This window comes from Crassostrea angulata, chromosome 9, assembly GCF_025612915.1.
Source record: "Crassostrea angulata isolate pt1a10 chromosome 9, ASM2561291v2, whole genome shotgun sequence".
In the NCBI taxonomy this organism is placed as follows: domain Eukaryota; kingdom Metazoa; phylum Mollusca; class Bivalvia; order Ostreida; family Ostreidae; genus Magallana; species Magallana angulata.
In genome coordinates, this window is record NC_069119.1 from 26,964,596 (window position 1) to 26,988,394 (window position 23,799).

Here is a 23,799-nt window from a genome sequence, read left to right on the forward strand (position 1 = left end):
TATAAAATCTTAGTTCCTCATAACTGTCAACCCAGCAGGTGTAACATATGTCTGCATTAAGGTGCTCCAAATATCGTATTTGTTTATACATACCACTTACAACCGACTCTGTTTAAAAGTGTCATGTATAATTTGTCTCTCTTCGTGTTATATCAATGGAAATGAGACCGTTATTTACATAAAACAGATTACAAATCTTGCTACAATTAGGGCTGTCACTCGGAGACAATATTTTTGGAAGATATTTTTGAATTATATTGCATGTTAATTTTTTAGCCTTAATCCTTGCTTCCTGAAACAACCCCCCCCCCCCCCCCCCCCCAAAAGTTCTTAATTGGGACTTAGTCCACTAAAACTAGCTGTCTCAGAATCTCTCCATTAGTACATATACCTGTATCGTATTGATATAATTACAATATCGTATTGATATAATTACAATAATGTAAATGTGTAATTATCATTAACAGTATTTTTTTTTTATATGAAAAGATTAAACCTAAAAAGTACGTATACTGGTAATTTAAGAGTTCTGCATTTTGCAGGGAATTTACAAGCTGATTTCTTTATAATACAGGTAAATTGCATTCAGATTTTGTGCAATTTACATGTTACAGTATCATATATTGTAACGATACACCTGGAAATCTGAAAATTTTAATTTGCACTCACTCTCTTTGTCTCTTCCTGTATTTCACTTATTATTGTCATTTGCCGTTTTAATGAAATTTTAACAACATTCATTAATCAGAATTGCATTAAAAAAGTATTATGATAAATGCTTGTCCGTAAATTTTACAAGTACACTAGACTGCAGTCCATATATATTATCTTATTCATAAAATTCCTAATGCTCTTCCAATATATGCAGAATTAAAATGCATTAAAGACAAAATGTTTCCAGTTTTCTGTAATAAAATAAGCACTTAGAATTGCAAAAATGTAAAAATTTGAATTCGCCTTTCTTTTCAATGGACCATTGTAATAGAATTCTATCAGATTGTGTATTTTTGGAATTTAGTGAGATGCCAGTCCGTTGTGTAATTATCGCGTCACGTATGACCTGACGAGACAGCAAGGGTCGACTTCGTTCTCCGAGATTAAAACTATCTGTCATTAGAGTCGGTCGTCAACAGATGAAATCCCAAAGAGTCACGATTTAAAAAGTTATTTATAGGATGCTGTGTTCAGAAAGACAGTTTTTTTTTTCGGCTGCATTCATTAAGCTTATAACTGATGCAAGTTGCATAAATGCAAAGCTTAACGATACTGTTTTTCGCAAAGTAATAAAAAAATGTAAATTAAAATGTCATTTGTTATCTGTGAATTTTAATTTTGAAATTAATTACATTTTTTTGGTGAGATTTATTTTTCCATGACATGTTTTTAATAATTTTTTTATTGTTATTATATACTCCCTTACATAATGCATGTGAGGTCAATGTTTTATTTCATTTTTATGAAATAGTTTAGTTATGTAAGTTTAAAGTTTAGTTATGTAAGTTTAAAGCTGTTCATTTGAAAGTTCATGCATGATTGTTAAATGGAGAATGTACAACTTGAATAATCAAACCTAACATTGCGGGCATACCCCTTAAAGTACATGAGCATGTGAGCAGTGCAATTTTGATAAGCTTAGTGTATACTGTGATTTAATACATGGTAAAAATTAATTGTAGTGTAATTATGCCTTTTTTCCTTTTTGTAAATGCGTGCTGTTTTGTCAGCTCTCCATTCTTACTGCATGTAATTGCATATGTCTTTAATAGCGTAGATTAATATCATTTTATCATTTGCCATTTGTTTTGTATTTCAAGTTTGTGTTTTTTTTTTCTCTGAATGTCAAAACTCATGAGTTAAATCATTCGTAACATTGTGCATCAACCGAATTCTTCAGAACTCTAGTCATGCACAATACAAACATGGAGGTATTTTTTTGCTAAACATTTCTGCCAGCATCATGGTGATGTTATATAGATATGTGTTATGCGATCACGAATCGAGGCAGAAATCAGGAAGTTTGTTGAAAGCAGGAAATGACTCTCATCTCCAAAGAATGGAGCGAAAAAAAAAAAAATCGGAAACTCATCACAATTTTGTAAAAACTGGTTGATGGTTGTTTTTTTTCTGTGCACTGTCACTAGGGATCATTCTGTTGTTGATTGCCTCCTTCCAGATTGTTCTGTGTACTGTAATTGCAGACTTTATTGTGGGGATGTAGTCTAAGAAAGTGTGAATACTATTCAGTGTTGAAATTTGCGTTCTCTAACTTGGGGGTTGATGGTAATTGATTGATCATGCACTTTATTGTCATAATTGGTCGATAAAAGGGGATGATATGCTAGGTTGCATTATGTATCTTTCATTTTAAAGTTAAATTTTGTTTGTGCACTCTGCATTTGTTAATGCTTCATCATGTTCATAATCAGACCAAACAAGATTTTACCTATAGTCATGTTAATGTCCAATAATTACGATGATTGCAAAGCAGTTAAGGTAGCTAGGTTTTGATTTATATACATGTAAATTGGATTGATGATATTGTGATAATTCTCGATAATTATTATGAACATATGATGAAGATCTTCTAAATATTAATGAAATTAAGATTTAATGAAATCATTAAATGAATCATTGAATCTAAATTTTCTCCTTATGAGTGAGATCAAAGTGATTTTCTATTTAAAAGAACTGCATGTTGTTTTTCAGTACAAAAATATGATCTTCACAGAATTAAAGAGGAAGAGAATTGAATCATTAAATTTAAACATATTTTATTGAGTAATCAAATGGATTAGGCAACAGGCAAAGCCTATATAAACCCTCTCCAAAGTACAAAGTCAAGAAGTGGTGTTATAAAATAATCATAGAATATAGAGTATATAGTATAATTTACCAGTTTACAGAGTGATATATTATTGATATTTTTTGTATACAAGACAAAGGATTGAATCATTGAAATCATAGTTATATGCACGTTTCACAGCTAAGGTGTCGTGTTTGCTGATCAAGACTTTAAATGTTCAGTGATTGAGCTCGCAATAGCGCTGATAAAATCATTTTTAGATTCAGTCTCGGCAGTGTATCACTGAGCAGTATTGATTTTTTCAAAAGTTTTACCTTAGAAGTATCGCAATTTTTTTCGATAACCTTTAAAGCATCATGCACAGTTTGCCCTGGTTGACACAATATCTTTATCCATTTATATCAAGCGGTGCAACGAAAAAACTGCGTATTATTTTCTGCTGTCCGCAGTTGCACGATAAAATCCTAGCTCTCGATCTGTTCAGGTATTCAAGGAACCACAAGCCCTAATAGTAGTACCTGTATTTGCTTTGGTTTGTATTTTTTTATGACTGATTCGCTACTGTCACTCATGTGTTTAAGCTATCAGTGTTGACAAATTAACACGTTCGTTAATTACAGGAGTGGACATTTACGTTGACATGTGTGACTGAGGGTCGGAAGCTCCTACCTCGTTATCCAGACCATTTGTCCACCGGAACCGTGTCACTGGACACTGTGCCAGAGAGTGCTTTATTCAGGTCAAGGTAGGCAACGTACTTCTTTTTTTTTTTTTTTGAAATTCAATATTTATAGCTGTCGTGCATGGTTTTTAAATTCTTTTTTAATGATGAAATTCAATATGAGGCTGAATTTTTCAATCGATTTATTAATTATAAATTTATGAATGTGAATGCATCCCAGTAGGCCTTTATGTATGTATGTATCATACCATATATCAAGTGATGTTTTAATTAATATTCATAACCTCTGTGTTGATTAATTAGTAGAATTCATTTTTACAATAATTTCTTGGATACATTCCTATTTTAACTTTTCTGACTATTTTGGAAATTTGGAATTTTAAGATAATTTCTACGAATTACGCACTTAAGCTTTGAATTTTTTTCCAGCTATTTGTGTAACTAACGAGCTCAGTCTAATGTTGAAAACATGAAAAATGTCTGCATTTATAGATCAGACATTGTCATGTAGCTGACATGTTTTTATTGCATTGAAATTCTTAGTTAAGTCTGTAAAAAAGGGGAAGGGGGGGGGGGTATTCCAACTTTTAAATGCTCATTGCATATGCAGATCTAAAGGAATGGTCCAACCAGGCCCCCCCCCCCCCCCCCCTTTGCTAACTCAATTATCACCTAGAACGAATATCCCCCACTGCTTGGAAAATTTTGCTGGATCTATGCATCGTAGTGGTACAGACTCTTATTAGTAAAATGTATAATGTATGTTTTATGAATCTTAAATGTATCTCATATAGTTATTAGAAAAATATGCCTTTACATTAAAAGTTGAGTACCGATTGTTTATTCATGATATTGCTCAAGTATTATTAAAACATATGTTCAGTACTTCCTTCTTCATTATGTAACTGTGTTGAACAATATTACATAATAATCCACTTTAAAAGGTTAATACTGCATTTTTTTTTAAGCTGGAGGTCATGTATCCTCTTAGTCTAATTAAGGATTTTGATGACTGTGGATTTTAATGAGCACTAACAAATTTTAAGGCATGATGATCTTAGAACTCTCAAAGAGGTTTATAAGAATGTAATTTAAAATTTTCCCTAGATATATCAAATCGTTTTATATCTTGATAAATGTATTCAGCGAGACATTGGTAAAAACTTAAATTGTCCATAAATCTGGGATGTAGGATGAACAGGTCTTCTTTTTTACATCATAAAAACTAATAACCAATCTGTCTGTCTGTCAGTTCATCTCTCTCTCTGTCATTCTGACTGTCCATCTGTCTGTCTTTTCTGACTATCAAAACACCCTACAAATTAATCCATTGATATAGTGAACTGACCTGCTGCAGCACTTATAATTTAATGCAAGCTGGCCCACTTGTTCCAACTTCGATGACATCATGACATGACTTCCTCTCATTGTGGCACATATAGTCCTGACAAGAAAATCTCTGCAGTCTGATCAGTAATAGCCCTTTGATCTCTTATCTGTCTGTCTGTCGGTCTATCTGTCTGTCTGTCTGTCATTTTGTCTTCCCATCTATATCTGTCCAGACTCTCTAGTAAGAGCAATATTGGAACATTGACAATACCAACACACCCTCTGAATTCATTGACAGAGCACATTAACCTGCATTGCTAGCCATATAAACGTACATGTCCAGACTTTGATGATTTCATGTCATGGTCTCTCCTAGCTGTTCCCATATACTGGTATGACAACCAAGTCTCTGCATTCTGCTTCCTTGACATGCACATATCAATAGTTTCTGCTGTATTGATCAGTCATATTTGCAGAAGTTGACATGTCTTCACTTAAATTGGCTTATTATTTTTTAGGGATATGGGGTGAGATTGGGGCTAAATGTCTGCATGATATGTCAGATGTATACATGCAGTACTAATACTGTAGCTCCAGGTCAGATGGGCGACTTGGGAGCTACTGTTTAGTTCCTTATGTGTTAAAAAGTTGCAATTTACGGCGCTTAAAAACTTTGCAGAAAAAAAAGCCGTCTTATTTATCAGTACCAAACTAGCATTGGCATTAGCACGGTAAATTGCAACTTTTTAAAACGTAAGAAACTGTAGCTCCTAGTTTGACAATTCAAATTTTGTTCAGACCGGGAGCTATAGATCTGCAGCTTACAATAATTATTGTGTACTGTATACAGGGAAATATTCGCCCCCCCCCCCCCCCCCCCCCCCCCCCCCCATCACCCTCATTGACAGTGGCCAAATTTCAGGCTGGGCAAATTCAAAACAATTTTTTTAACTGCTATGTTGATTTAAAAGAGTACCTGTCATTATACACAGTCTAGGCGAATTCAAAATGGGGCGAAAGCGTTTGTAAGTATTAGAAGGGTGAAAAAATAACAAATGGGGTAAAAATAACATCCTACAAAGTATTCAGATTTTGAAAGGATTACATGTATTATTCAGGTATGAATAAAAGCCAAATTTTATAGTGTATTATTGTTAAATTTTTTTGACACTTTCTGTATATTGATTGATTTATTTCCTTTATTTACCAACAGCTTAGATTAGGGAAATTAATTATTTTCAACACTGCTCAATATATATACATCACCTTACGAGTTTATGAGCCCTGAATTTTGTTTTGCTCTCCCCCATTATGATTAAAAAATAGTTCACTGATTGTTTTCATTCTTAATAGTTTATTGTTTATAATTGTTTGATTAATGGTCCACTCAAACATGTTAATGACCTAGTCTACATAACAATTCATTATTTGTCATATATTACTGCATATAAATCAAAACTTGGCCTGTATGGAACTCTCTAACGATTCTCTCATTGGGAACCCTTCATTCTGCGGATAGCTCAAAATGGATTCTCTTTAAATCCGTTAATGACCCTATAAAGTATAATTGCTTTTGATACGCAGGGACTGACCGCATAAATCTATTGCGTTTGATACAGTGAGCGCCGACAGTTGAATTATTATGATCATGATTAGTAAGTTACTGTGCCACGAGGTGTCATCCCTGGACCCACAGAAATAGATTCAGGGTTTGTAAAAAATGAGATCAGACTATATTATCCAATATCATTTTTCATTTCAAAATGTTTAGGCAACAACGTTCCTGTTAAGTGCCAAAAAGTAATGGGGGGGGGGGGGGGCTTCTTTATTTTTAGAACATGTTGAAGAAAGAAACCTGTGTTCTTTTAAGTTCCCTATAGAGGCAGGGGGATGGGGCACTTTTTTGGTTCATCAAAGAATTATGATGACTTCACTGAAAACCCAGCACTGGGTCTGCTAGCCCTTGGGCAAGGCAAGGCAAAGCAAAATACCATGGACTCCATCTAGTGGTAGGCTGCCGGTGGGGGGTCGGCGCGCGTCAGTGCGAGGAGTTCGGACTTAGTCATTTTTCGAAGGAATGCACATTGCACTATGAATGATAATTTTTTTTCACCATCAATGTGTAACAGATTTGGTGTGTTCAATAAGAATTGCATTTTGAGGGTATTTTATACACCTATGAGGTTATGTAATGTGACTATATGTACAGTATATTTTTGCACCTTTCCAACTTAAAAATGACATATGATGACCGCCTAGTTTTTTGCCATTTTTTTTTTCAAGAATTAAAATGATGATTTAGAAATAAAATAATTTTGGAGTGCTCTCTAAGGAAAATGCAGACAGCGACATTCACTGTATCTTACCAACCAGTGTTTGATTACAGATCAATGGAGCAGTGAATCTATACTTTTGTAACCTTTCATCAGCCATCCAGTAAACTGCTTAGCTACGCGGGGGTGTTAAGGAAGCATATGGAATCTGAGTTGCATGTAATTCCGTGAAATCACAAATCTTAATTATTATGTACATATTCAAATATCTAAGCAACGAAACGTAGTTAAAAAACAAATAAAAAATACTGAAGACAATTTTTTTCCAGAAATTAGTTTGTATTACGTAGATTTACACATTGATGACGTCATGACTAAAAGTTGAATGTCGTGTGAATTTGATCGGAAAGCATTGTAAACATATTCAAAATATAACTAATCTAAGAACTCTGATAAAGTATTGTGGTGTGATTTATTGAGAATTGAACATAAGAATACTGGGGGAGATGTTAGTTTTATCAATCATTCTTTAAAAGGTATGTAAATTTGCTTTTCTTTCTCGGCCAGGCTTTCCTCTGTCGTTGTTTACGATATAAAAATCCGACTAGAACAACACTACCCCGTATATATTGAACTTGAAATTTTATACGTATCGTTAGTTTGATCAATGCTTAAATTGAAAAGTGCTGCTAGAATCCCATGTTGTGGGTTGTTTTGATGCAATTTGCCGTTTTCCGTGCAAACTATATAAAAGTTGGGAAGGTTTTACAAGAACCGGATGAATAACTTTTTAATAAGGAAAAACATAGGATTCTAGCAGCGGTTTTGATTAAACTGAGATGTTTTGCTTTTGCTTGGTATGTTTATTTTATTTTGGAAAATGCGGGGTAGTGTTGTTCTATCTCATTTTATGTTAAGGAATATACGTAAGCTATTTATAGTTGTCACGTGATAACGCACTAATGTGGCAGTAATGTACTACCCGATTTTATTGCACTGACATCTATTTTAAAGGACAATACTAAGTTTTTGACCTTATTCAAAATAATTATTTTATTCCACGATTTTGAATATAACAGTCAAAACAAGACGCTAAATTGCCCATATGCTTCCTTAACACCCCCGCGTATTATCATTGAGGTATAATTGTTCACAAGAAATGGTTGTATGAATAATTTCTAAGCGCCACCCACCTTTATCGTCCCATACTTTAACACTACAGTACATCTATGTGTTAATAAGTACTTCAAGTTGTATGATCCAACCTCTACACATTTTAAATCTTAGATAAATCTTCTATGTATGGAAACAGGGAAAATGCACCTAGCTATAATAAGTCTTGTCAGTGGTTTGAATATAAGGAAACTGAAAGCTTTCTACATGTAGAATTAATGTCCCGGCCCAGATATTCAATAAATCTCAGAATCATAACATTATCGTGTGATAGTCAGCCATTAGTCTGGGTTTATTATGACTTGGAGAACATTTTGGATACCAAAAAAACAATATATATTGCATGTGTCTAAGCATTGTTTGCACTGATGGAGTAGATAAAGACAACTAGAGGTGACTGACTCGAAATAACGGGGAATCGGAAAAAAATAAAAATCTCTGCAGGTTGATGGAAGTTTTTCAGCAGGTCGTAATGCGCAAAATGTATTAAATCAATGTTATAGTCCCAGGTTAATGTTTAATGAATAAGGAATCCTCCCCACTGATTGTTAAGACCGCTGAAGCAGCAGAGGGGTTAAAGGGATAAGGTCTATAGCTGTAGCGTCTTCTTTGATCAATTATTAGTCCAGGGTGTTTATTCTTTAATGTACAGTGCGTGTTGTTTTAGATCAGAGCAGCTTTTGTAGAAGAAAGATCGAAACCTGTCGGTGGCCAAAATTAATGCTAGTGCAAATTAGTATACATGTAACAAGTACTGTACCTAAGAATATTGACTCTTATTTATTTATAAGCAGTATTTTTGAGAATTATAATATTTTGGGTAAGTTAATATCAAACTTTATATAGAATTATTCTAAATTACTAATGAATTTTCTTTGAATCAAACCATTAACTATGAATAAATATGTATCACCAGGATACAGACCGACTCTGTCTCTAGTTACCTGGAAAAAAAACTTTGTTTTCTTAATTATTTTGATAGATTTTATCAAATATTTCATCACAGAATGGATTTCATTACATTTATTCTCTTAAAGATTTCCACTGATAGGTATGGAAATGGAGGAGTAATACTTTCACTCAGAATTATTATTTAGAAAGATCTGAGCTACCGATACTGTCCAACTTTGTTTTCTCTAAGTAGATGGGACTGTTTAAAAAACTTCAAGATATACGAGTATTCGAGATATTGAGGGTTAAAATTCTTTAAAAAATAAGTGGTTGGGACTTACAAATCACTTCGATGTATCCATTGTATTGGAGATATCAGTGTATGAAATATCAAAATTCAACTTTATTTTAATCTCTTCAAAAGTTTATAGATTTACAAATGAATTGAAAACTAAAAAAGAAACGTTTTATTAGATTTGAAGTCAAAAACATGTACATATTTTCCTTTAACATTAGACCACTGAATGTCGGCTTTGCAGTGCAAATAAATGGATTGATATGAAAGGGAGATAAGTATATTCCCAATTTCCATTTCTTTTTGGGAAATATTTCTTATCTTATCTTCTTAAAGAACTACGAATTAGTAAAATCAATCTGTATTAATTTGCATCTTATCCTTGCAACACTTCCAGATCACTGGGATATTCTGAAATCTGTAAAGCAAAGCAGACTTCCGTTAATGAATTTTAATGAAAGACAGATGGTAATGTTGTCCATTGAAAATTGAAGACAGTCATCTTTATCGTATATATTAACTATTAATAATACAATCTGTATTGAAAGACTACCGGGTATTTGCTACAACTCTTGGAGTTTGAATTTTTTTTCTTGAAGATAGAATCTACATGTAATTGTGATGGTTCCTTTATGGTTAATGCCTTCATTGTCCTTTCCAACACTAAATCTATCTGGCTAAAGAAAAAGAGAAAAATTGATCAGGATTTTAGCATTCTGATAGATCAAGTGTTTTCTTATTCCCAGCTTCCACACCTGAAGGGATAAAACCCCATTCATTATTGATTGGGCGAGAAAAACGGTGCAAAGACCGCCTCGGAGCCGTTTGGGAATGGATGTTTTTAATCACCCTAGTCGACGTGTAAAATGATTGGAAAACATCCATTTTTTTTCTCCTCAAAAATCGTCTCTCTCGTATTTAGAAGACTCCAAATTTCCGGTCTGGTGTGAAAAAGACAAGAGAATTTTTGGCGAATTCCAACCTTTCCATAAGTACAGATTTGGACAAGATTCAGAATCGCAAATAAGAGTATACGGATAAAGATAAATACAGAATTTTCCAAGAAGCCTATTATAGTTGTGTATTTGGTTTTATCATGGGACTGTCCATACATTAAACTCTGATTTATTATTGAAAGAGCTAGACTTCGAAATTAGGTGTATGGTTTGATTTCTGGGTCGATTGAAGTTCTTATTAAATGATGCGAATGCATAAAATCACTGTGCAAGATGTGAACGAATAAGTGGATTTTATCGCTCTCTAATTGTTCTTTGCCACACAGCGAAAAAAAGGGAAAAAAACCTGTTGCACAACCTTAAAAAAACAGCCCATCATTAGATTGAACAAGAGTTTTTTGCCTCAGACAGTAACAAGACTTTATCTCTGTTTTGACTGCTCCAGACATATAATTTAAACCTTGTGATTTTTGTCTGAATTACAAGGGGGAGAAATAGACGCCTCTGTTAGGCTCTAGGGTTAAACGGTGTTAAATGGGGTGACTTTTGTATATCATGTGAGTGGGAAGAGAGGGCGTTATATACAGTGATGGTCAAAAGATCACAGATCATGATTTATCGAAGTACATGTATTTTTTAAAGGGCGGAGGATGGTGTCAGTTTAAACTGCTGAATCAGCATCTCCAGAAGAGAGCCAACTATTTCAAAGATTTTTAGGTCCTGCTGTTATTTTTCTGAAATGCATCTCAGATTTTGGAAGGAGTGTCTGGTTTGATTTTGTTCTGTTCTTTCATTTAGAAATAAACCTGCTGCTAATTTTTTATGCTAAATATAGAATATTCAAGGAAATTTCATTTAGTTTTTAGCAACCAATATAGGTCAAAGGTTAAAATGATTACGGTAGCAAAGTTCAAGGTCATTTATCAACTTCTAGGTTATAGATTAAACCTAATGTTTACCATTTATTTGGGTCCCACTTTTTTTGGTGCTGAGGTTTTTGTTTTTTGGCATCATGACAAATAAACTTTCATATCATACATTTACTTTTACCATCCTTATATCCATTAATACAGAGTATTCTTGTGGGAGGTATGATAAATGACCCAATAAATGTATATATAATGTGTGTTTAGCGTTCAAATCAATGATACTTGCACTACAAACATCTTTTTTCTGTATGCATCATGAATTCATTTTTATAACATATATATATAGTTGAATAAGACTACACTACATAAATGGTCGATACTGTGGAATCGTAAAATTTGGAGGAGGCCATTTTTTGTGGATTCCTTAGATTTTACAGGTTCCTGGAGATGTAATTTCATGTATTCTCTTATACCTACAAAAAGAAGTATGACTTGATTACCCTAATTTATAAATTCATGGAGGATGTTAATTTGTGGATGAGGTACCCATGAATTCCACGAAAATTGAGCCACCACCAAATATAAAGATTTCAATCATTCAACAGTATTATTGTTTTGCCTTTACACTATTTATAAGTATAACAGTTGTATTTCTATGATTTTGATGATAACAGCATGGTTATAGATATCAAGACTTGTTCTAAACTAGATTTGAATCTATATAAACCAATAATATAAGTCACTTTTGAAGGATGTGCCGAAAAATGTAATTAGATACAGGGATCTGTGGTGGGCTTTTTTCCCAGATCTAGTTTAAAGAAGATCGATCTATAAGTTTCTGGTGAAAATAAACTGCTGATTATAATTGAAGGATTCGAGGAATCTGCAATTGATCCTTATCTGACATAGATGAATTCTCGCTAACTTGATTGTTACAGAAAGAGATATTGTCACCGTGCAATCAGCTGATCCTCGGAAATTAAATCCACGTTCTCGATTATCATGGCAAGTCTTCTTCTCCATCCGAGGATTCTGGCGAATAAATCTTCCCTTTCACTGTATTGTTTACCATGTTTGGATCAGTTTCATGTAAAGCAGGAAGAAGAATTAGTCTTGACATTCGATCTATTGCTTTCCATATGTCTTCGCTTTTTGTGTTATTTTTTGTACCGTTACACATACAATTCTTTTTAAAAAATTACAAATCAGAATCTTTAAATTATGAACCTGGCATTTTTGATATAATATAAAAGTGGAACTAGATGTTTTCTCTTTTAAAATGAATTTAATTTGCATCAAATACAGATAGGTGCAGGTGTCTGAAGGAGTTTTGAAACCTGTTTAAAATCATTACTCTATGCTTATTCTATATAAACATGAGTGAGCAATATATTTGTTAAGAAAACCCAATATCATTGATTGATTGATTAATAAGAGGATATTATATTTTTCCAATGGTGATTGCAATTTTTTCATCCACATTACATCAATTTTCCTTGGGTGGCTAGACGTTCGTATGCAATAAAGCAATTAACTACTAAGGTATGTCCAAGCGAAGTACTGGATATTGCAGCAACTCTCTATTAAAACAACTCTTTGAGCTGAGCCTTCAGCATGGAGGATGAACCAAGTAAATATCATGATCATTCTGGCACAGAAGAGTTTCTTGTTGTAAATCCACGTGGGATTTTATTACATTTTTAGATTGCTGTCTTGGCAATGGCCATATATCATATCGTATCTTCTTGAAACTTGCCGGACCATATATATCATCCCAGCTAGAACCCATGGGAAAAGTAAAATGGGAGGAAAAGCCAAAAACGAAGAATATTTCCAGTCAGCTTCTGCGCTGGAGCATGGTTTGCGATAATAATGCAGCCACTTCGTAAAACAAATTTTCTACTAGCCTCTAGTTCTGCTAGTTGCTGGGCCTGGGTCTTTTGCTATTTCGTTCTTCTCTCGGAGTAAATTTATTAGTACGTTTCCCGTGTTTCTGTAATTGGAAATGCTGTCAAGAAGAACAAACCAAGGGGGGATAACTGATGAGGTCAATGAATGCTTGCTGGAGCCGGGAAATTAAAACTGATGCCGGAGATTACTGCGGTAAAGGGCTAAACCAAGATTTAAGTGTTTGATACGGACCTTGCCAGTCTCTTGTTAGATGTAGCAATTTAGCAGGGTATTAGATTATACAAGGTCTAGGTTTCTAGTGCTTCTGATAACAGAATATTTCTTTTGTTATTAATTACATTTTTACCGTATTGGCATGGATTATTTAAAAAAAAAGTATGGGGACTCTTAACTGAGAAATGGAAATTAATTTAGCATGCAACAATGCATTATTATACCTTAGCTCTCCTTCAATCTTTTATTGGATCTTGATCTCCAAGCAAACACCAGGGACAAAAGCCTTTGAACATCAGATTTGAGAATTTGGTTAGTGATCCAAATTAATATCTTCCCTGTTTATTTGGTATAAAGACCCAGGATGTAACGTCGGTGCTTTCCGGCTGTCGCCTGTCTGACTGTGTGAAGTCGAGCCATGTGTTTTTCCTGACCACCTTGTCTCAGAGGGACGGAGTAAGGACCGTCAAGCACACTGCTGTCAGACTTAAACGGACCTGATAGAAATCAGGATTCCATACTGGTACAAATAACTTAGAAAGGGAGGGAAACTTTATTATTTCAGACGGATCGTCTCCCCTGAGATGCCCAGCTAGATGGCCATGTTTGTTTTGGAGAAAGTTTTAGACTCGACCTGAATGCCTCCAGGGAATTTTAACTGTACGATAGCATCTCAATCAGACAATAGGAACCTAGAGGGAACTTTCATAGTAGACTATGTGCAACCACTGATTGTTGACTGTTATTTGTGGATCTGTTTTTCCTGCTATTTGTTGGGGTTTTTTTTCCCTTGACAAGTCTTGAGATTGTCATGCACGCGCTTTAGAAGTTAGAAAAAATTAGTACCACAGAAGTAAATATTTCCTACTTTTTACCAACTATAAAATTTTCAGGAACACAGGAAAATCTGTATACCATTAGTATATTAGTCTTTACTTATGGGTATTTATAAATGTACTAAAAATTATTGATCTGAGATCTACATGTTTTCAGACCCACATTTTGGGTCAAAATCAGAGAAACTTTATAATTTAAGGTCCTCTTGTATCTCGCCATTAAATATAACAGCTTGTCCAATCGAGGTTTAGTTAGAGGTATTGAATATGTCCAGCGTGCAGTGGTTTAATTTGTAAAAACGGTCAATTGGTTCTCAGACGAGCCATTTATTGAGCTGAAATAATCTGGAAAGGACTTTAAACAAATTATTCCTCTTGTAGATTATTATTGATCATGTCTGTTTTGAATCACGGCTATTGGAAAAAAAAAATTTTCCTCTTGAATATTATGCCAAGACTGCAAAGCATTCTCGACAGTTAGTCCCATTTAATCAATTTCACGAATTTGCATGATTGATTTATACACACGCCAATGTTTCAATTAAATTAGCCACTGTAATGACAGACAGCTGTCAACACTGTTACACAATCACCACTTGATATTTGAGAGAAAAAAAGATCATAAAGGAATGATGCAATATATAGACATTATAACGATGGTTATGTTTTTCATTGGACCAGTTCGGAGGAAACAAACGAATCTTGATAGAAAGGTTTGATATACAGTGTACATACTTCTAGCTACTATAACTATAACTAGCTATGTCAATATTTCCATTTCATGCAGACTCTCAAACAAATCATTGTTGTTTTACTTTTCTGGGTTCAAATTTTCAATCAATATACTGTCAATTTTTTTTTTTTGGCTCAGGTGGAGGAATCGGTTCAGGTCTCTGAGATAAGAGAACAGTGTCTTATTGAACAGGGTTTGTTTAGCGCGGTGTAGGTAGTTTCTAAATACAGATTGATAAGAGACAATTTTAGGTCGGTGAGAGACGTTTAAGTCAACATTACACCAAGTATTGATAGCTTAAGATTGGCATGCAGGTCTCTCCTCATTAATTTAGTTTCAGTCCCTATTCGTAATGCCCTTCAATAAAAAAAACCCTAAAAACTAAACCTGGCCACCTCTACTTCTTTAAGAAATGGCCTTACTTGGAGAGGTAGGTAGCATAGCAATGGTGATATTGATATTATATGGTTTGACCTCTAAGAGTTTAGTAAAAACGATTATATTATTGATGTTATTAGAAGGACATTATCACGGAGCAGGTTTTAGAGACAAATGGTCAGTCAATGGGATTGTGACGGCCAGCTCACATAACCTCTCAGTTCCGTCGACAAGGACATTATTAATTGATCAGTGGAGTATTGATAAAGGGAACTTGCAAAGTGAGCCACTCTCAAACTCTTGCGCTTGTCAGTCCCTGTGTAGTCTTATCCGAGAATAAAGCAGCTGGACTGGGTATTCCTTGATTCTTCCGGAGAGTTTTTAATTTTCGCAGAGGTATCGACGGTAAAGTGGACTGGTCCCCAAGTGTAATACTGGTACCCGCTCTCCCCTCTGACTGGAAGTTCGAACTGTCAGGTGTGTGTAAAAGTAGATCCTGTTTGTTGCTAATTCTGCCTCCCTAGTACTCTTGCGTCCGGGTTCAAAATAGGTATTGAGTTTTTTAAAATAAAGGAATTGTACGTGGCAGTCAGAGGATTTTAAATGAACAGATTGTGTGGGTTTGTCTCACAGTCAAGCTGCAAATTGGGTAGGATTTTGTTTTAAATTTTTTGATGTTATTTGTAACACTTTGAATTATCTGGCCGGAAATTAATTTTCAATTTTCAGGAATTTTGTATAATTATGTGGATTTTAAAATTACCTGTCAGGTATTTTCATCATTCATATAAAAAGTTTAAATTGGTAATGCTTTGATTTTTGAGAATTTTGAAGATTCCAGACTTATAAACTTATAGACTTTTTGTCTCGGGGTTTCTTATAGTGACATATGATATCTGATTCAGTGTTAATTTCACATGCATTCAAATTGTCATGTTTTTATCTGTCAGTAATACAGAACTGATTGATACTGTCTTCAGTGATTTGATCTGACAGAATATAAACTAAAATAACTCATTTACAACATGCATGGAACTGTCAAATTGTGGCATTTGTATAAGCTATTTAAAGTTCTGCTTGACCTAAATTTTTTAATATCTTTTAGCAATGATATCACATACTCTTAAACTAAAGATGTTATTCTCAACATTGATATTTTTGATGAGACAAAAAAAATGTGTCTTTTTGCAAGATTTTTTTATGATTATTTACTGGTATAAAGCAATCTTTGTACAATTCTACTAGTGGTTTGATGGACAAGATTTCAAACCTCAGGTATTGTTGAGATTTTATCCTTCTTATTGGCTGTGTGGTTTTTTGTTTTTTTTACTAAGGTTAAAGTGGGGGGTTTTGACAATAACTGTATTTCTATGTTAGTTTTCTGTAATTGATGAAATAATCCTATATGATAGTGTGGGCAGAGGTCGAAAAAACTCATTTAAAGATGGAGGCTTTAAAGCGTTAAAGTCGCCACAAACATGATAATTAACATGCTGTGTTATTAATTGTGCTGTTTAAATATTTAATATCTTTATACTTTTGGAAATATTTGCTCCTGAATTTCCTTGCAATTTACTCTTGCCTCATTATGCTGATTTTAAAATCTCGTAATTATCCTGGCCTTTTATCGCAAGCTATATTTTTCATTTATAAAAGGTCTTGATGAAATTTGATTTTTTTATCATTTTGTTTTAATCGAAAAAGATGCTTCGGTCATTGATTCATTTGACATTTTTATAGCCTCCACCCACCCTTTATCTCCTTATCTACAAGATATATGATGTGCGTAGTAATACATGAAGTCTAAATTTTGACAAGTGAAAGAATTTTCAAATGATTCTTTAGTATTTGAAATTAAGATCGATTTTGTCTTTAGAAAAACAACAATTAAAGGAAAACATCTTGTAAAATAAATAGATTTATGTTGTAAGATCGACAGGCCCTTAGTGCATTTGAGGTACGTGCAATAAAAGATGTTACATATCGTACCCTTATCATTGATGGAGCAGTGCAGGGTAACATATGGTGCCTTTGTCCAGGATCATTATTTACTCACAGCCAACAAAAGAGTCAATCATTTAACAATTCAAGGCTCATCCTGTAAAGAAGAACAATTCTTTTGTAGGTGATTGATTTGTGTTAATTAGTTGTTAGAATACTGTGCCCACCTTTTCCACTCATAAGCGTTATGAAGTGCAACAGCTTTTTTGTGTTGCATTATTCAACTTGCTCTTATAGTTACTCTGAATTATGAGAGAGAGCAGAGAGCAATATATGGTACACTTGGTTACACTGCATTATGAAAGAGAGAAGAGAGCAATAAAAAGTTTTGTTACAGGAGAGAGAGAGAGAGAGAGAGAGAAAGAAAGTATTAAATTGTTTAAAGAGAAAAAGCGATTGGCAAGGTAGAGAAATAAAAGTAGAGTACGAAAAAATTAACATTTTCATTTACTATGGTTATATATATTCGTAAAGAATCTGACTTCTGTTTGTAGTTGAAGGAGTTGAATTATGTAATATGAATCTTTGATATTTGTCAAAGAGGTCTCAGGTTAAATTTCCCTTTGAGAACTATTGAGAATTCTTATTAATTTGGTGACAGAGAGGTTTTAATTGGATCATGTGCAGTGTCAGAGATGAAAGTTTCAATACGTACAGCAATGGTTTTTCATTTATCGAGATAAATAATTTGCATCATATGGCAGAAACCTGTTTTATAGCAGTAAAGGCAACTGTATTTAAATGTGACAAGATTTTTTTTTTTTTTTAAAGAATGACACTCTTGTATGATAATTAATCTTTTTATTATAACATTGCGGTAAGCTAATGGTGTCACTCACAAGGGAGAAACTCCTAGTTCTCCATAGTTTGCATAAATTATTTCAGAGCTTACGCATCTTATTCTTGAAGACCATCGAGTGTTGGTTTTCCAATTCTCTAGGCTTGTTTTCTTCACTCCAGGTTTTCAGGGAAAAGGTTTTACACAAGTTTGAGGATCTTAAGATATTACTCTATACTTTTTTTTTGGAATAGCTTGGAATTTATTCAGTTTTGGAATTAACATTTTGTCTTGAAACGGTAAGTTTCCTGTTAATTGTTGTTTTGTTTTTTTTAATACCGGTTCTATAAAAATTAAGACGTCATCAACTTAAATACCTATTGAATTGACCTGAAAATTATAAATATGATTTTTTATTCTGGCTGATATAGTAATGAAAAAATTGCAAATGTTAAAACTTTTGAAATTTGAATATTTTCCTTTATTCTTAAACTGCTACAAATATATTAATTTTTTTTCCAGAAAATTAGAATATAATTTCAAAATTATAGTTACCACCCAGCCTTGTGTAAATGCACAGTTATTTTATTTTTCTACAATATTGTCTCTGCAACTATCTAGGATACAGGGAAATCGTAATGCCTTTTTTAATTCGGTTGGAATTGGGGGGTTGGGGGGGGGGGGCTATTTGATACATGAATTTATGAAGGCAGTAAGAAGATTCACCTGCAATCGCAAATGTCAATTGAAAAGTCGAGCATGCAAATTTAAATGAGAGGATTCACCAATCGCAAATGTCAGTAGGAAATCAAGCATGAAAATTTAAAAAAAAGATTGTATATATACATGTATACGTGACCGTCTGTAGATGTCAATATTTGACAAGCTAGGTGACAGTTTACTGAGTTTAGACGTCAACTTTTAACACTCCATTTCTATTTATGGGATGTTTTATCAACAGCGATCGGGCCGTCTAATTTTTTAATTACTAGATGCATTGTTCCAGAGGCGGTACATATGTTGTTGATCAAATTCTGATCTTTCAATTTTTTTAATAATAAAAACTTTTGATTTATGGATGGCTTTGAGATGACAATTTTAATTTATTTATAACATAACGTAGTGTCCTCCATTTAGAGCAGGCAGTGGCGATCAATAATGGTCCATATATACCTGTATCTTAACAGCCATTGTGAAATGTGTGATGTACGTAAAATACTGTGTATATTATAAAAAAATTTCTTTGAGCTCCTCACAGGAGAAGTTATAAGTGTATAGGTCCAGGTATTATGTGAAATTTTAAAATGAAAGAGGTAAAATTATATAATATACCTATTTGACTGGCTATGGGGATGATACCATTAAGTTTATTACGTACTTACATTACATACTTAAATGTATTAAAGTTTCTATGTAAAATAACAAAAAACAAATTGTGTGCCTCCGATTCAAAGTCATGCACTAATTTCAAACCCAATGAGATTTTTTGACCACAATGGTTTCCAAAATGACTTTAATCTATCAAAACAAGGAACGTATTTTGAAGAAAAGCAGTAGATTTTCTTATATAAGCGGTAGGCGGGAAGTAGAGTTAAAAAGCATTGAGAAACTGTTCGTATGTAATAAAGGGTAAAGAGGGCTTGTTCAAGTTACTTGTAAAATGTCAATGCGTTCGTGATCCAGTTGATTTTAAAGAGTAAATATTTATGAGGGAAGATCATAATTTGCTTACCTGTTGGGGTTAGGTGTGGTTAAATAATTTCACCTGAATACCTTTTTTTTGCTATTTCCATTATGAATTTGTAATATATTTGTTTACAACCATTTTATAGATTGAGATTTGTCATCAAAGGTTATTGACTCTGTTTATAACTGTCCCAAGCTCCCTCACATGTTATGTCCCGAAATTTTTAAACAAATACTGTACTCTGTTTAACTATACTTTATTATAATGGATCTAGTACAAAAGGTGGAAGGGTGGGTCTGAGGGGGTGGGGACCCAGTAGTCCATTGTCACTTAGTTAGAACTAATTTACATGTATATACACCCCCCTCCCCCCCCCCCCCCCAACCATTATCCCCTTCTCCTGGATCTGCACTTGTGATAAGTGAAAGAGAATGAATTGATTCTTTAAAGATTTAAAAAATGATATCAAATGTAAGTTTGAAATGAAGCATTAATAATTTTATTAGCTACAGTGTAATGGACACAATAGGGTTTTTTTTTTGATTGGCAAAATGATATTCACTGCTTAAACCTGGCTATTTCAGGGGAAAAAAGACTGCTGAATGAAATGGGGGAAATATTGTATAAAGTGCTGTATCAATTATGTTCAGCTTTAGGCCTGTCACTGCTTTTCTGAAATTGCCAAGATGGACATGAATATTTCTGCAAGTGTAATTGAATATCAACATTATATAGAGTCTTCTGAAGATTGAAATATTAATTTTCTTGTGATAACAATAATAGAAACTTCAGAACTGTGGAGAAAAGACTGACAACTTGTTATTGCAGTGGGCTTAAAAAAATTGAGCCATGCATCTTTTAATGAAAAAATAAAAGAAAGCGATGGCCAAGATGACGGAACAATTAAATGGAGAGATATGTGTCATGTCAAAGAGACAGTCAAGACTGGTATGCTATTACCTAAAGTCATGCGCTGCGGTTTTATGTGCATCTAGCGGTTAGATTTAATCTTGAGACGAGTGTTCATAAATCTTGTTGAACATCACTTTAGACATGTGTAAAGTTGTAAGACTGCATTTCTGGTTTTAATTCCAAAACAATTAACTTTGCATTATTCAAATTTAATTACTTGTCAAGACAGCTGTTGGGTCAGCAGTTTCATGTAATAATGTATATCCACTTTTAGAAGAAATTACAATCTGAATAATGCTTTGACAAATATCCCCCCTCTCTCTCTCTTTCCCTCTTGCTCTCTCACTCTATCCATCCATCTATATTTCATTCATTCATTCATTCATTCATTCATATCTCTTTCTCTCATTCATCTCTCTCTCTCTCTCTCTCTCTCTCTCTCTCTCGCTCTCTCTCTCTCCATTTTAAACACAGTGCAACCTGAGTGATTACTGTATTGTGTCAGTTGAGACCTTCAATGTTTACTGTATATAACCAATGACCTTAACACAGTGTAAATGTCATTCAATCTGACAACTAAATGCAGCACATCGGGACAATATGACAATGACAGTATTGTCCCAGAAATTCTGTAGCCTCGAGCCCCTTCTAACCCAACTCCCCCAACCCCTTTACCACCATCTCCTCCTGGAATTGGGTTGGGGGGGGGGGAGGTTGCTAGCTTTCTGTTTTTAACACCCCCATCTTGGTTTGGGAAGTTTAGGGTTTGCATCAGGGGTCCGACAAATTGCATCCATAAACCTGTCCAATAAAAGTTGTGGGGGGAGATCCCTAAGGGATGCCCACCCCACACAGTCTGATAATTATAGCAAGTTCTACTTACAGGCTGGGGAATTAATTTGTATATATTTAGCTTTAATGGTCCTCCCTTTGTATTAATGGTAACAATTCATGCAATTTATTTATTGTTTGCAGTAACAGTAGTGTATTTTTCACATTTTATCTTTATTTTACATTGTAACAGAAATTGCAGGCATAAATCATTTTGGACAGATAGAAATTATCTTGACTTTTTATTGTTAATTTGTACTGTAAATAATAATGGGGGTTTGGCTATATTGTACTTTTAAAAAAATGTCATTGATAATTGGAGTGCATGAGTTGTTGAATTAATAACAATTTCTAGTAAGTATCTAGCAATATTTTTTAATGGCTTTTTTAATATATCTGTATAAGGACTGCAACTGCATCCTGATGGTAAATGAAATGTGAATACATCCTGACCAAATTCTAGTTAAAATTAGATCTTTGATCAGCTCCTAATAGATCGCTATGAGGAGCGGATCGAAGATCTAATTTTAATTAGATTGCATCAGGACCTAGTGCATGTGTAAATGCATGTACATATTGGAAGTCTTCAAATAAGGAACATTCATTTTCAACACAAAATGAAGTTTTATCCCCTTTTAATTTTTTTTTTAACACCATATACATTGTACTTGCATAATACCTGATGAATGTTGAATACTTATATCCCAAGTTGAAATGATGTATTATGGGGACATTTATAAATGCTTACAAAGTTCAGTCTGATTTTAAATTTCAAAGCTGCATCTGTGTTGAATCGCATTCAGACATTAGTTTCTTAATGTTTGCTAGCCTGAGAAGAGAATTACCAGGTTTTTTGTATTCACTATTACAGTAACTACAGTCTTATGGTTGGAATTGTCCTGATTTATATGCTTGTCTTTTAAGAATGGGCGGAATGTTTTAATAGTATATGTGTGGTCAAGTTACCTATGGTAATTGTCTATTGTTCAGAAAGTGATGTATTTATTCTTTGTTTTTTTTTTTTTAATAGTAGGGGTTGTTGTTGTTGTTTTTATGGGCTCATGGTCACAACGATTTATTGTTCTATGAATCAGGTCGGACAATACAAGCACTGATGTTTTATACAATAGGCTGGAGTTGGTCACTAATTTCGACTATAAGTATATCTTAATTACTATACACTGTTGATGTCGAATCCTATAGATGCTTCCCCCCTCCGCCTCCTTCTTCCCCCCTCCCCCCCCCCCCCCCCAAAAAAAAAATAGAAAAATAAAAAAAATTGCATGTTAAAAAATTTCGTTATCTATTGTAAATTGTATTTAATATATGTGTAGTCATTTCAGTTAAACATTAGGATAAAATTGTTACAAAGTCATGTAAATATATGGCATTGGTCATGGACGATAATTAATAGATCAGTACGTCTTATATAATTATATAATCCATCCTTTCAGGTTAGACAATTTTCTGATCATGCAGTTATCATTTTTCACTTTGCCTGTACGAATGACTATGTCAGTAGTAGTTCACTGCTATTGCACTGCTCATGTTAAAATGGCGTAGTGTTATAACTGTCTGTGGGCCAGGGGTTTCTAAAATTTGGGGGCTGATTAATGGTTATAAGGTAATCTTGTATTTTTTTAGTCCGAAATGTTGTGGTTTTCTTTTGTCCCATTGTATGTTAAGTTAGGGAGTACTATTTTGAATAAGAAATGCATTTGAAATGACAGCCAGATCTTATAGACACTCAGAACATTTGTTACTGAAATTCATGACTTCTGCACATCTGCAGATAAAAAATTTTTTTTATTAAAACAAAACCACTATTGTCAAAGACTCTATAAATATTTGTATATTTCTATGTAGATTCTTTTATATTTATAAATAATTTTCATAATCTGTGTGAATTCTGCCCATAAATTTTTACCAGAGATATATTATGTATTAAAAATTATACTGACTGACTTATGCAGATTTATTGCTGTTATGATGGCAGAATGCTTAAAAGTCTCGAATGTTTCGAAGCTTAATGTTTAAACTTTTATAAGCATTGGCATGAAATATTAATATCTCCCTTAAAATAATTTTTATGATGCAGAAGTATGTGAACTTATATCTATAGCCTTAGGTATGATTTATATGACTAATCTATATTCTAACTTCCATATTATTTTCATCATAGTGTTGTATATTTTTAGATTATACCATTCATACAGGAAATAATGCAGAAATATTGAGGAATTTATCT

The 23,799-nt window shown here is 33.6% G+C and overlaps 1 pseudogene; it reads left to right on the top strand.

Moving 5' to 3' along the window:
- The first annotated feature begins 2,607 nt into the window (after positions 1-2,607).
- The window catches only part of LOC128163419 (polypeptide N-acetylgalactosaminyltransferase 5-like), an 86,858-nt pseudogene continuing 65,666 nt past the window's right edge, over positions 2,608-23,799 (top strand).